The 10,792-nt window shown below is 37.0% G+C and overlaps 1 long non-coding RNA gene across 1 annotated transcript in view; it reads right to left on the bottom strand.

Annotated features, from left to right (window-relative positions):
* Nucleotides 1-10,559, bottom strand: part of LOC149131567 (uncharacterized) — a 151,176-nt gene extending 140,617 nt beyond the window's left edge. The window contains exon 1 of the long non-coding RNA XR_016237808.1: nucleotides 9,635-10,559. This is a non-coding gene — a long non-coding RNA (uncharacterized LOC149131567). The remainder of the gene's footprint in view (nucleotides 1-9,634) is intronic.
* Between the last annotated feature and the right edge of the window lie 233 nt (nucleotides 10,560-10,792).

Here is a 10,792-nt window from a genome sequence, read left to right as displayed (position 1 = left end):
TAAACATTCTCATTTTTATATATCATCCTCATAGATTAAACCATGCTTAATGTGCATTCAATTTTGGATTATCTTGGATTTGCAGAATCCCAAATAGCATTCAATATACTCCCATTGATATCTCCTGACGGACTGAAGGGATTGTTTCTCTATTGATTTGTGTCAAATTGGGTATCATATGTGCTGTGCTTCACCTTGATCTGCCACCTGTTAATCAATACACACACACACATGTATTTGCATTTACATGTCGTCGTCATCATCATCAACTTCCACTTTTCCATGCTCTCATGGGTTGGCCAGAATTTGTTGTCATAAACTTCCTATCCCTAGATGCCCCTGCTGTTGCCAACCCTTACCTGTTTCCAGGCAAGGTAATATCCCCCCCCCCACTACCATGACCAGACATGTTTTTGCCGAAGATTAGAAATGAAGGACATCACTTTTATATAGAGGTACAAGAAATATGTGCTTGTGTGTGTGTGTGTGTGTGTGTGTGTGCCTATGTGTGTATGTGCGGGTGAGTAGATATACACATATAAATATATATTTTCTTATATATATATACATATATATATACACATACTTACACACACACACAGAGTCAAATTTCACAGAATTTCTCAGTTTCAAATATCACAATAACCTCAAAACCAATTCTCCAACTCCACTTTCTTTCTTTCTTTTCTCCTTTTGCCTGTCTTCCATTTCTTGATATTTCTTCTTCAGTGGCAAGACCTCTCCAAGGAGAGGAGAACACATCTTGCCACTTTGTCTAATGATTGTAAAATTTCTTTAGAGTGTTGTAGACATTGTCTTGTACAAGACGATGGAATTGATGGGGCAAAGACCACTTCAGAAAAAGCCATACATGAACATAATCATACATGTAAGCTTACATGCGTGTGTGTGTATGCATGTGCATAAATAAATACATATATATATATATATATATATATATATATATATATGTATGTATGGATGGATGTCTTGTTGACTGGATGTAATTGTATATATTATGAGGGAGAGGGGAGATGTATGTTGTGTATGTGGATATATATATATATAAGTATACAAATATATTTGTATATATACATTGAAATACATGTGCATCTTCATTGTTCAAATGTCATGAATCTATGAATCACATGAGTGAAATTGAGACCACCACACACTTACACACACATCTGTACAGTTATGCTCTCACTACCTGCACCACACACACACACACACACTCAAATTAATGAATATATGCTTGCAAACTAGCATTTATATACAAATACAATTCATCTGTCTATTTGTTGATCGATACCATTCTATCTTAAATTTATTTGTCCCTCTCTCAATGTCTTTCTTTTTATCTCTCTTATGTATGTCTGTCTGTAGGTATCTATCTATCTATCAGCACATCTGTATGCCAGTCTGTCTGTCTATCTGTGTAGCTACGTATCAATCTATCTATTTATCTATCTACCAGTTTATCTATGTATTTATCCATTTATCTGTCCACTTGTCTGTGTGTTTGTCTTCACATTTTATACAAAGGGCAGAAATAAAACTCGATACATAAAGCATAAAACTAATCTTAATATATTTACAAATGAGAAGCTACATCAGTGGTTCAAAGTCTTCAAGTTTCATGGTTAAACATTTGTCAAATATTTTCAGATGAAATTCAAGATCTTTGAATGACTAATGTAACTTCTCAGCTACAAATTTACCTGTACACACACACACGTGTGTGTGTTTATGTACATACATACATATATATATGCACACACACATATATTTATAAGTATATATTCATACATGTATACATATATATATGTATATATACACACACATATAGCTCAAATGTACAGAAAACAAAAAGACAAGTGAGGGAACAACAATCAAGTTTATTAGTAAATATATATATATATATATATATATATATACTCACACACACATATGTATTTCTGTACTTAGCAGTCTATCCATTTATCATTGTATTTATCTCTCTATGCATCTATCTACCTATCCATCTGTATGTGTGTGTGTGTGTATGTGCATGTGCACGTGTATATTTCCATACACACACTCACTCACCTATTTCCTATCCATCTCTATACACAGGGAACGATGATATTAAAAGCTAATGCAGGCTATCATTAAATTCCCCAGCTTCACTTCTCAAACATTAATCTGAATATACTACATTTATAACCTTTTATTTTAGAGAGCTCCACTAGTGCTGTGATGAATGCACCTGTCAAGATCATTTGAAAAGCATGCCTCTCAAACTTGTCTCTTTCTTTGCACACTGACACTACAACCACCACCACCACTACAATAACCACCATCACCACCACCCAAACAACCACAAAACTCACATCTGCCCACCCACAAAACTCTCTCTCTCTCTCTCTTCTGATATATTCTGTTTATGAAAATTATCACCACCACCACCAACAACAACATACATTACTATCAACAACAACATCACCAACACTACCATCTTGAGACAATGGAAGAGTTTCTATGTGGACATGCAATTCACTAGAAATAGCAACCCAAATCCTTCAAATTGCAAGGTATCCACTTAAAAGCAGGAAGGATATTACTGGACAATAAACTCTTTATGTTTTGTTTTTTATGTGTTACTTGTTTCAGCCACTGGTGCGTGACCATGCTGGGGCACTGCCTTGAAGGGTTTTTGTGAAACAAATCACCTGACACTTATTCTATTGGTCTCTTTTGTCAAACCACTAAGTTATGTGAACATAAACAAACCGATACTGGTTGTCAAGCATTGGTGAGGAACAAACACAAATACAATGACACACATGCATATATATATATATATATATATATATATATATATATATATATACATATATATACACACACACACATCATCAGGAGTTCATATATCCATAAAAGAAGCACACTCTAAACCATTAGAACCGTAATATGTTTTTTTTTCAAGATGGTGCTGAGTTGGCAGCATTGTTACCCAGGTGAAATGCTTAGAGGTATTTTGTCTGTCTTTACATTCAGAATTCAAATTCCACCAACGTCAACTTTGCCTTTCATCCTTTCAGAGTCAATAAATTAAGTACCAGTTGTGTACTGGGGTTGATCTAATCGATTGACCCCCTTCCCCAAGATTTTGGGATTTGTGCCTAGACTAGAAAAGAATATATTTTTTTCAGGAAGTTGATTGTTATGGCTGAAAACTTCCTGAAAAAATATATAAATGACAGGTTTCCTTGAGTTTCCATCTACCAAATCGCTTGACTTTAGTTGAACCAGGGCTGTAGTGGAAAACACTTACCCAAGGTACCGTGCAGTAGGACTGAACTCAGAACCATGTGATTGAGAAGGTATTGAAGATGAAAGTAATGAAGGTGATGATGAAAAGGAATGTGGGTGACTGCAGGGGGGGGGGTGCTGAGGATGTTGGGGAACATTTGTTTTATTTCTGTGGTTTTTGAGGTGGTGGGGGAGGCGCTTTTTCTTTTTAATGTTAATCTATTGTTAATTGAGATTTTTTTTTTTCACCACCCTTCATCACCACCGACACAGACTAAAAACCATCATTACTAATGTTACCACGACCACCACCACTACTACTACCACTGCCAATACCACCTCATCACCATGGGTTACCACAATCAACATTAATATCAGCATCATTAGAAGCACATTCACCACTGCACTACAACAGTGACCACCACCACCACTGCAATAAAGTCTGTGGTCATTATTATTATTATTATCGCTCAGTATCAAGAAATTATGAATCTCCTTTTTAAGGACAGCCTCAGTAGTGATGTTGATGGTGGTGGTGGTGGTGGTGGTGAGGTACATTATGACTTTTGGCTGGCATCGGCTGTATTTGATCCCGTTCCCCTGTTGGTCAGAGTTTATCCTGGGCCAGATGTTCACCAGACTCTCATTAAGTTGTATCAACAGAGTGGGATGGGTGGGGGAGACGGAGAGAGGGAGGTTAATGAGAGAGAGGCAGAGAGATGGATAGAGACAGAGAAACAATGAGTGATAGACAGAGAAATAAGGGTGATGAGAGGGAGTTGGAGAGATGTGGTCACATGACCTGACTGAGTGAGAAGTACTGAAAGAAGGAAAGATTGAGAGAGGCAGGAAAACACAGGCAGACAGACCAATAGGCATAATGACCAAGATAGACAGACACACAGACAGAGAATAGTGTGTGTGTGTGTGTGTGTGTGTGTGTGTACAAGTGTATGTGATTATGAAACATCCAGATGGCAAGATGGCTCTCAATGTTAATTATATCCACACATTAACCTTTCTATTTTGATTCCAGAATTCCACTCTGGTGCTACAATAGTCTTCCATTATCTGTGGGTTTCACAACTGTTTTATCCTTTGAAGGTAAACTGGTACAGTCATTAAGAGTGGTATTCCTTCTGGGGCTCTGCACTCTGAGTTCAAGTTACATCAAGAGCAACTACCCTTCATTCTTTTGAGGTCAAGAAATCCAAAATTGGATCGATTGTATTCTCTCTCTCTCTCTCTCTCTTTCTTTTCTATCTATCTTTTTACACATGTGTATCAATGTATCTCTCTATCTATCAATCTTTCCATCTATGTATTATCTATCTATCTATCAACCCTTCTATCTATGTTTATTGCTCAGTCTATCAATCTATTTATCTCTCTCTCATTCTATCTATATCTGACTTTCTACCTATATATCTATTTATCTTTCTAGCAATCTATATATATCTATTTATCTATCTATCTACCTGTCTATCCATCTATTTCTCTTTCTGCATTTAAATGTAATTTTTAAAAAATCCAGCTTTACCACACACTTTACCATTCTGATTCAGCTTGACAACTGCATTATGTGTACCCATAACAATAAGATATTCAGTCACTACTTATGTATTAATTTCACAAGTAAGAATCCACTTGTCTGGTCAATTAAAGTACCTGTCCCTAAATTTACACATAAATAAATGGTCAAGCAATGATGATGGTAGTTTCATTGTCCAAGAAAGACGGTTCTTGCAATTTCTTGCTGAAAAGCTTGCACAGATACTTTTGTGGTTATAAAGATGAAATGCTTCACGTTAGATCACCTGTCCCTCCTCCATCAAATCGATGTTCCCAATCATTTTAGGGTGAGCCATCTCATCTGACCAGATGAGGTGGCTCACCCTAAAGTGATTGGGAAAGGTAGATATCGATATTTCACTATTATTGGGACACTTGATGTTCTTTAACTGTTGGCTTTGTGTAGGGAGCTTTCCGAGACACTAAGCATATTGTGCAGCACACTAACAGTTCTGCCAGTCTATAATAAACACTTATAATGTTAAGAAGACGTGAGATGACCCTCAATACTGTCAACACCACCACTGGCATTATCAACAGGACCACTACCACCACCACCACCCACACCGTTATAAGCACCAACACAACTACCAAGAATGGGTAAGACCTCACCAACACCTCCGAAACACATAGAAAGGCAATCACCACCACCACCACCACCATCAACAGCTCAACCAAAAACACCATCATCTTCAATACTACCACCACCACCACCTTCAACATCAACAATAACGAAAACAAGAAGACCATCATCAATTCCTCTGCCACCACCGCCACCACCACCACCATCATTGCACCGAAAACATTCCCAATGAACACTCCTACTCCTACTCCCACCACCACAAACAGTGAGACCCTCAGCAGCACCACTATCAACAACACCGCTGCACCAACACCAACATCATCATCACCATCGTCACCATCACCATCACCATCATCACCATCGTCATCAATGCCAACAGCAAAGTCTGGATCTTTTCTGTAAAGACATGCAATGGTCCATTCCAGCTGCTATTTTACTGAATGTCAGAAGATTTGAGAATCGGAGAGGGGCGTCGGTGGAATTGGTGGTGATCGTGGCATGAGTGGTGCTTGCAGGGGTAATGCAAGCGTGTGAGGGGGCTGAGGGTAACGCTGGTGGTGGTGGTGGAGGCAGAAGGGAAGAAGACAAAGCACAATTCCCATGAATAATCCGTTTGTCTCTTTCTGTTTATGTGAGCAGGCGTGTTAGTGGGGGGGGGGGAGAAAGCTAAGCCTTTTGCAGTAAAGAACTCACACCAATCATCCTACCCCCCAACCCCAGAATTAAAAGACGAAATATGCTGGACTGAGCATCTGTATACATACACACACATATACATCACATATATACATACATGTGTGTGTGTATATGTATATATCATATATATATACACACACACATACATATATATACGTTTGTGTACAAGTATGTATGTACATGCAAGCATGTATTTGTATATGGATAAATATACACTTGCATTAAATACCCATATATACACATACACACACACACGTGGGTTTATATATGTATATCTCTTTATATATAAATGTATATATACGCGCGCACACAGACTCGTTCATATGTGCGTAAGCAAAAACAAAGGGATATTTTTAAAGATGCAATAATTAGAAAAAAATATATAAAATAGTTGTAGCGAGGAAAATAACAGTTTAGCAACATGGAAATAACAACAACAACAACAAAAACATAAGGACAACAATAACAAAAGAATAAGAAAAACAAGGATCGCTGGGAGAGAAACAACAATAAAACAAAAGCAAAAATGACAAGAACAACAGAAAGAAAAAAGAAAAAAATTATAAAAACTAAAAAAAAATTATCAAGTACAGTGAAACAACAAACAACAACAATAAAAAAACCCAGCTATAACAACAACAACAATGCCAACAACAATAACAGCCAAGAAGGAATGCTTCAAAATAAACCAAAAACAACATGCGTGTATATATGTGTGTGTGTGTGTGTGCATATATATATATATACGTATATATATATGCATGTGTTTATGTATATATGTGTGTATATATATATATGTTCCTCTGCATATACATAAGCAATATAAATAGGTATAATAAATATTTGGCAATAACGATGAAATAAGATGGACACTGTCGGAAATATTGATAAATTATGGATGTCAGAAGAGGATGATGAGGGAGGCGGTAGTGGTGCGGAAGGTGAGGATGGGGGGGGGATTGTTAGGTGGTGAGCAGAGACGCAGTGCATTATGATGTTAGTTGTTAAATATGTGTTTGTGTATTCATGTTGGCATATATATATATATATATATATACACACACACATATACATAAATATATGCATATACATATATATATATATGCCTGCATACATATATGAATATTTATATATGTATATATTCTATAATATATGCATGCACATGCATATAGATATAGATATATATATATATATATATATATATATATATATATGTATGCATAGCTTTAACAGAATAACAGATAAATGAAGGTGTGTATGTGTGTCTATATCTATATATCCGTCCATAAACATGGATCCATCACTCTGACACAAATGTGTATGTAAACGTAAATATACACACCGTACCTTCATCAGCAGCCGACAGAGTGCCCAGTCTAAGTGTGTGACTGGTTTTAATGTTCGTAACAGTCAGGAAGAAAGCAGCATAGATACCATTTCTTAACCATCTTACTCTTGAGTAACAACTGAAATATACATCATGATCCCCCACATCATCATCATTGCCTTCATCATCATCGTCCTCATTGCTTAATGTCAGTCTTACATGTTGGCATAAGTTGAATGGTTTGACAAGATGCAATGGCCTAGAGGGTTGTGCTGTGTCCCCGTGTCATCCTTTCGAGGTCGATAAATTAAGTACCAGTTACACACTGGGATCGATATAATCGACTTAATCTCTTTGTCTGTCCTTGTTTGTCCCCTCTATGTTTAGTCCCTTGTGGGCAATAAAGAAATAAGAAACTCTGCCAAATCAGATTGGAGCCTGGTGTAGCCATCTGGTTTCACCAGTCCTCAGTCAAATCGTCCAACCCATATATATATATATATATATATATATATATATATATATATATATATATAACCTTAGGTACGTCCAAAGAGAACGGAAGAGAGAAAGGATGTTTAATGAAAGAACTTTACGGACGTCCAGAGAGAAAACGAGAGAGAGAGAATATTTATGGCGAGAAAGTAAGAGTCTAAATATCGTGCAACTTTACGAACGTTCAGAGAGAGAGAGAAAAGTGATGTTATGCACAGAAAATGGATTCAGAAAGAGAAAATGAAAGAGTCTAGATAGTGCACACACACACAAATATATATAGTAAATCGAAATATATAACATCATCCCTCGTTTTAGGTTATGGGAGATTCCGATTCTGAAAAATAATTTCCAAAAATCGCAACTTCAAAGTTTCACCCCCCCCCCCCGTTTCCCCATTTCTTCATTTTTCACTTTTTCCGGATTTTCTTTTGGTGAAATACTTACAAAAAATACGGAGATTATGATTCCCCACCGCCCAAAAAATATTGTGGCGATCTTTCGATACCAGTTTATCGCCGTGGAGCTTTGTCTCCAAGTATCTTCCCCCAAAACACTTCTCCACAAAACTCATATTTTTTTGTAACATCCCACCCCCAAAAAGGAACACTTTAATTTCACTTTGTCCTCATATCACTGTGGGAAACATTTCTTTCCTTATGTTATAGCAGTTTTGTTAGGTTTGGCTGTTATTTCTAGCATGTGAACAGCCTGCTTGAGGAGTAATTTATTATTTTTCTTAAATTGAAATTTTACAAACAATTTGTTTTTTCGGAATCCTAATCTCCTTATTTTTGTCCGTGTTTCGTCAAAAAACAAATTTCCGGAAAAAGTGAAAAACGAAGAACCGGGAGGAAGGAATTGAAATTTCGAAGTTGCGATTTTTGGAAATTTCTTTTATCGGAATCGGAATCTCTCTATCGTTTAATTCGTGCGATTCCGAAAAAAAGAGAAATATCATCAGGGAAGGAGGTATAAAGACGTTTATCCTATTTAAAACACAATAAAATCATGAAAAAGGAAGAATGCAGTGTAGTATTGAAGTTTAAAATATATTATACAGTTATAAATTAAAAAAAGAAGTAGCTTTCGTCATAAATTAATGATAATGCAGACATCGTAATGCCAAAACTATGAATAATGGCGAGCAAAATGGAGAGCATCGAGCTAACTCCATCCACCAAAGTATGAAGGGAAGTATAGATGACCCCGACTCGGCACCCGAGCAATAAACTCCCTTGTCTTTGATACTAAAATTTGATTAGAGACCGTGAACAACAGGGTTGCAGCCATAAGCTTCGAAATATGTTATTCACAAGATCTCGGCTTCGTCACACAACATGGAAAATCAACATTTACTGATAGCAGACTTAGTTAGGGCAATGAACAACATGTCTCCCCCAATGCAAACCCTATGAAATAACGAAACACGTACAGGAACTTCATGCAATTCTCTCGATATGACCAGAAGAACGATAAGGTTCGGGGTATAACAGGGGGGGGAGCGAGAAAGAAGTTGGGTTTCGGGTTGGATATGGAAGCAAGAGAGAAACTGAAAGGAAAGTGATTTGGGATTGGAATAAAAAAGACTTAATATGTCAGACTTTACAAAATTTTCAAAAGATACTGACTTAGAATGTGTGAATGTTAAAATAAATTCGTCTTACCTTAATATTCTTGTCAGAGAAAACGAAAACAAACTTAAAGCTCGCTTAACGGAAGACAATTATTTTAGTTCAAGTCTACGAACACGTACAAAGTTATTTAAAGAATATCTTCATGTCCTGAACACCTTTCGTTATATATTTTAGGCAGACGGATCAATTTTTGTTTCAACACGGCTTTCCGGCATGTTGTACAGACGATAGCACGAGAGTCAAAAACCGACGAAGTCTACTGATGCCGCCATTTTGTATATATATATATATATGTATAGCAAGAAGAAAATGGAGGCAAATATGAGGCAGTCATCGACTTGCAGACACTGTATTCGGTTGATTAATCTGTTTATTTTATAACCAAAATGACAATAAAGACAATATACAAACACTTATGACATACTATGTCATGTCAACAATTAAGATTTCAAATTTAAAGGACATCTAGCAATTGGTAAGGGTACCCTCCCAGCAGTATATTGGATAGATATTATCCCTTAGTGGGTTGGATCCTCAACCCCTAACTCTCTTGGAGGATATCATCATCATCATCGTTTAACGTCCGCTTTCCATGCTAGCATGGGTTGGACGATTTGACTGAGGACTGGCAAGCCAGAAGGCTGCACCAGGCTCCAATCTGATCTGGCAGTTTCTACAGCTGGATTCCCTTCCTAACACCAACCACTTCGAGAGTGTAGGGGGTGCATTTACGTGCCACCAATGAAATAAGTAAGAGTCCAGCATGGACTAGACCCCTCCCTCAAAATTTCAGCTTTTGTACTTAAAGGAGTAAGGATATGTGTACACACCCACATGTATATCTATGTATGCATGTGTGTATGTGGGTATATATGTAACAAAAGAGATAGAGAGAAACAGACTGAGACATATACAATTGCTGACACACCCACACACACACACATCATATGCATGTATTCATTTCCCACCCACACAAAGAAAAGAAATATACAGACAAAAAGACATGAAGAAAATACACAAAACAAACCATCCCAACACCAGTGCCCTCTTACCATCCCCAGTACCACCCCCTACTGCTCCCTTCTCAAAAAAGGAATCTGACAGCCAATCCACTCCAATCCAACCACAATATGAAGGATTATGATTCTTGTGAAATGTCTCTTGTTAATGCCAAGAGATTTTTTTAGT

Source organism: Octopus bimaculoides, chromosome 21 (genome assembly GCF_046866305.1).
Source record: "Octopus bimaculoides isolate indiv1 chromosome 21, ASM4686630v1, whole genome shotgun sequence".
NCBI lineage: Eukaryota > Metazoa > Mollusca > Cephalopoda > Octopoda > Octopodidae > Octopus > Octopus bimaculoides.
This window is presented reverse-complemented; position numbering and strand designations above follow the sequence as displayed.